Genomic DNA, 5,438 nt, shown 5'->3' with positions numbered 1-5,438 from the left:
GTTTTTTAGGGTTTTCATAACAAGGTTTTTCTTCTCTTATCTATGAACATATATATATTTCATATACTTTTTTTGTGACGTACCAGAAAATTTACCCTCTAACAGGTTGGAAATCCAACCCGTCCAGCAAGGCGAAATCCCCCGGTATGTCACTCGGAAGTTAAAATGAAAGTATAAAGAAAAATATGAAATATATTCATTTTCGGAAATTAAACAACATCATTTGTAAATGGAAATCACCACTTCTGTGAGATATGGTAAAAGATTTAAAATGTTTGTCAATTAACAAGAAGTTTCAGAAAAGAACTTAATTAATGACTGATTCCAACAAAAACAAAAAAACAAAAAAAACCCATAAGAAGATTATATGAGACAAACAAAACATAAATAAATTGAAATAATTCAATACCACTTTCATTTATTAAATGAAAATTTTGTAAAGTAATATTCATTTGCAAAGGCATTGACGTAAGATTTAAGCCAACTGAACATGAACAGTGTCGCCAAAACCCTCCACAAGCCCACCTAGTAATTATGCCATGATATATATATATATATATAATAAGGACGACAAAGTAAATACCAACCTTGTGCCTCTAGCTTCGTTGCACCAAGCTTCCTTTAGCCTACTGTTCCAAATTCTAACTCTGTGGGAAAAAAAACAAAACGGGGTGAGCCCATAGCCCAGTAGGAGATATAACGATAATCGAGCGCCAAAAGATATACAAATAAAATGCCAAAAGCTTAGAGCATCCATAGAGCATAAAACTAGAATCTGAAATTCATAAGTAATGTAAAGCATTTGTTCACAAACATTTGTAAGATGCCATTCATTTAAAATTCAGATAAAATTACTCTACTAATTACATGGCCGTAACCAACGTCAGGGTAGTCCGATACCAGCCACCGTTATCAAACAAACGGTCTTCCGGGTTGTCATCCGTAGATGGGGTGCCAATTAAGGCCTGACAGTCCTATAATAGAGTCATCTAGTTTCCAAATCTAGTTGTCACAAGGGAAACATCAAACCAAGTTCTGAAGAACCTCATAAATTAATAACTGAAAACTTACTCAAATATAAATATCGGCAGCATTGGCGAATAAGTTCTTATTGAAACACGATAACTCAACTTGCAAACAATACACAAAGAAATGAGTAAGCTCAGTAAAGCATTCATTGCAGAATTCACAAATTATGAATGATTCTCATATTATTAAAACGTAACAGAAACTAACCTATCCTTGACTGCCGAGAGGAATAAGAAGAGAAGACAGTTCAAAATCAAGTATCAATACATCCCATTCTTTCATTTGGCTTGAAAATCATATGTGCGAGTGACAATGAGATTCCTAAACAAGATTAACGCAAAACTGGTATATGTTCAATTAAAAATGAGGTTATGGGAATCATTTCAGTAAAGAGGATTGAAAACTATGTTATCACCCGAGATAATAAAGATAAGAAATCCCATGAAATACTGTCAAATGTCTTGAAACAAACAAGAGCATCACAGGAATGCTAAAAGATACATCCTGGAATTGCAGTTCCTATGGTCTATAATCAAAAATCTGTACAAGATTCATTTGGCAACGAAATTGAACAAACTATGGCTTGTTGGAAAGCTGAGAAGTCCCCCTTTCATATAAAAATTACACTCCCTCCGTTCCATTTTAGATGAGTGTTTAAGGTTATTTTTTTGTTCCACAATACTTGATAGTTTTTCATATTTTTCCCACAAAACTACCAACAATACCCTAACATTTTGTCTTGGAACTATAAATTTATTTTTAAATACACTAATAACAATTAATGTTTGGAGACTTTTCTCAAGGGTATGAAAATAATTTTTTTATATCTCTCTCCATTTCTTAATTTGCGTGGAAACTCCTAAAACATCATCTAAAGTGGAACAGAGGGAGTAATAAAATACTGTAAGGTTTGCTACTATGTCGAAAGTACTCATCAAAACAAAACAGAAGTAATATTTTTCAGAAAACTGCAGTTTCGGTAGTTGATGATCAAAAATTCGTACAAAATTCATCAAGTAATGGAATTCAGCAAATTCAATCTCGTTGAAAAGATAAGAAAGTCTTCTCTAACATAAAAATGACAAGAAGAAGTATTGAGGTCCATATCTGTTTGGAAAAGCCTCAGAAAAACGGCACAACAGTACCGTGTTCAGAAAATTTCAGATTTGTTAGTCTCCAATAGAAAATTCGTTTAAAATTCATTAGACGATGGAATTCATCAAATCTCATCTCCGCAAACTTGGTATTGTTGGAAAGCTGGGAAACCCCTCTTTAACATAAAATTGAAAAACAAAAGTAATAAGGTACATAGGCATCCGAAAATTTGAAATAGAACATGGCAGGAACACTTTAAGTTTCAGTTTTGACTAAAGTTGGAGTTAAATCAACAATTATGAAAGACTTGTTAAATTTCTCAATAATCAATCCTTAATACCGCAGTAAGCAATGATTTAAATATCCATTTAATGAAAACACGAGGATTAGGATTAAAGAATAAGAACAAGATCGATTCAGGTTGTATTATATGTCTTGAGAAAGTAGTTCATGTAATCATTTTTACAAACAGGTAATATGCTACTTGGAAACCAAACTATAACATTTGAGTTAAGCTAAAAATCAGAACTTGAATGTTTACTAAAACTTTAGGGAAATCATATTTGAGAGTAATAACAGTTCCAGTAGTCATAAAACAAGATGGCATAATAAAACCCACTTCACAGTAGCAAGGATTATAAAACATCCTACTCCCTCGGCAGATTCAAGCAAGATTATGAAGAAATACAAATTCTGAATTGGTAAATCATAAGGCCAAGATTATTATTTCAACACATATAGTGATTTTCATGAATCATATAAATACAAGGAAATCAGGTCAATTTACCCATCAAAATCAGTTTGGTAAGCAAGCGTAAAACAAGAATATCAAGGGAAATAAAAACCCCTACCTCAACCGTTAATTCCATAGCAAAAGCACCAATTTGCAGTCTTCTTCTCGAAACTTCAAGTTATTCAACACAAATGAAAATTTAGTTTTTCTTCAACAAGTTGATCAAGAGATTACGAATTCGAGATTGAGAGGAGAAATTTCTTACCTCTTTACAGTATTACATCTCAAGGAGCTATAACAACAAACTCTCAGTGATTCACCTTCCAACACTCACTGCTTCTGGGAGTTTAGAGATGGGAAAAGTTATTTGGAGGAAAGGGAAGAAAAAAAAGGACGGGAGAAAATAAATTGGAATTTTATTCCTTTTCCAAAACGCCCTTGACATCTGTTTAATTGCATGAATATTTTCTTCAAAGCATCTTGACACGTGTCTCACTGCATGGAGATTTATCAAGGCAGCCGGGTGTAGGATTAGAGATAACTGGTAAACAAGCTTAGGTTTTTAGCAAAAAAAAAAAAAAAAAAGGAAACTGATAAAAAGGACTCTATAGCGTCTATGGGATCACCGTACTAAATTCACTGTCCGAATAAGTTAGGATCGGGGTTAAAGAATTAGGAAAATTTTCAGAATGTTACAGTTTTTCCATCCTTAATAAAAATAAAATGGAGAATCCTTCATAAATCGGTGAATCTTGAGATGGAAGAATATGTTCAAGGATGTGATTCAGTTAAAGAACTTGTATTGAAAAAGATGATTGCAGAGAAAGAGTACAACTCCTGGACTGGTGAATCTTTCAAGGATTTTATTTTTTTTCAGAATGACTCAAAGGTCGAATTTGCGAATCTTAAACTGTAAATAAATCATCTCATTGATGGTCAGACAAAAATCCTTGAAAATCAAAATATCTTGATTCGGAATCAGAAGAAACTCATCGTGGACTGTGTCAAACCTAGGCATCTTGCTAGCATTGTTGATCAGAAAGTTGATGTTCTAACTCATGAACATGGAGTCTCTACGGTCAAAAGAATCAAGGATATCAGTGATACCTTTTATGATGGACCCTTTCAAAGGTATGATGCAGGGAAACTTGATTTCTTGTTTTTGTCTATGAAACTTCTTATGAGAATTTATTCTTGTGTTTTAAGAAGGATAACTAGGGATTCGCAAATTGTGAGTATACATAGCTATTGCCAACGATTTTCATCTTGCAATGTTTTTAGATTTATTTATTTAAATTCTAAGTTATTTGGAAGATGATTTTGCAGTATTAATCTTTATTGGTTTTATATATTGTAAATTGTTACGGGATATGTGTGTTCTCCGTGAACTATGATTGTCCCATACATGCTCAAAAATTAAGTCTATCATATGTCTTTATGCAAATATTGATGAAAGATAGATTGAACTTTTGAAACCAAATAATAAGTCTATTATATGTCATTGTGCAAATAGTGATGAAAAATAGAACGAATCTTTGATTTTTCCGCAGTGTTGGTCTTTCCATGATCCACATCTTTGTGAAAGTACTGTGCTGATCCGTCAGTTTTCTTATGTTTAGCATGGCCAATTGTATTAATCATTTTCTTTGTGATTAATTCAATTAAGTTTTTTGGATACAAATTCATGTTTCATGTGATTTGATTATGTCCAAAGAAATCCTTCTTTTCCTGTAAAAATAAGGTCGCTCTTGTTGTTCTTTCGGGAATGTCATTTTATGGGGGAGAGTTATTGATTGAACTTGTGCTTAATTTCCAAATCTTTGTGGGGAGTGCGGCTGTGGAATATTGTAGGAATTATCTTGTATCTTTATAAACTCCTTGATGAATACACTAAGTTTCAACTATGTGAAATCATCGAAACAAAGTTGATATGTTTTCTTTTAGTCATGAAGTATCGCTATGAGAATTTCATTATGATCTCATTAGTTTTCGTATCTTTGCCAATTTATATTGACAAAAAGGGGGAGAATTATTGTGTAGTTCACACTACAAATACATATGGTTTACGGATCATTATGTAAAGGGGAGTGGTTTTCATGTGAGATGAAGTATTGACTAAGGAGGAGTGATACATATCACCGCAGTATTGTTGTCAAAGTTGTGGTACAATTGGACTTTGATGTTGTGTAATAATACTATGACACTGTATAACAATGATTGGGACCTACTGTTTTCTCATTGTTATATCTACGGATCTTCAACAACTATGATGCTGAGTTGAACACGTTCAGAATCACTGGAGTACTTGGAAGTGAAGAAGATTTCGAGTAATGTTGAAGAACCAAGGAGATCAAGCATTTGGATAAGAAGCTATAAAGTTTTATTTATTTTGTAATCTATATGTATTGATAGTTTTGTCACTAAAATTGACAAAGGGGGAGATTGTTAGAGCACTGCTCAGTCGAACTGGCAAGCATTGCTATCTCAAGCTTGTTTGTCAAGTTTAGTGATTAAAACTATAAGTCTTGATTTCTAGTCTACTTTTAGCTATGTCTCAGACTAGGATAGATTGTGTAGTTGA

General features: G+C 32.9%; 1 long non-coding RNA gene across 1 annotated transcript; it reads right to left on the bottom strand.

The window, feature by feature from the left end:
- Nucleotides 1-293: 293 nt before the first annotated feature.
- LOC113285771 lies at nucleotides 294-3,270 on the bottom strand. The gene is made up of 3 exons (XR_003328928.1): nucleotides 3,123-3,270; nucleotides 2,976-3,028; nucleotides 294-647 (listed from the first exon to the last, which is right to left on the bottom strand). It is a non-coding gene; the product is annotated as an uncharacterized LOC113285771 (long non-coding RNA).
- Nucleotides 3,271-5,438: the final 2,168 nt, after the last annotated feature.

This window comes from Papaver somniferum, chromosome 6 (genome assembly GCF_003573695.1).
Source record: "Papaver somniferum cultivar HN1 chromosome 6, ASM357369v1, whole genome shotgun sequence".
NCBI lineage: Eukaryota > Viridiplantae > Streptophyta > Magnoliopsida > Ranunculales > Papaveraceae > Papaver > Papaver somniferum.
This window is presented reverse-complemented; position numbering and strand designations above follow the sequence as displayed.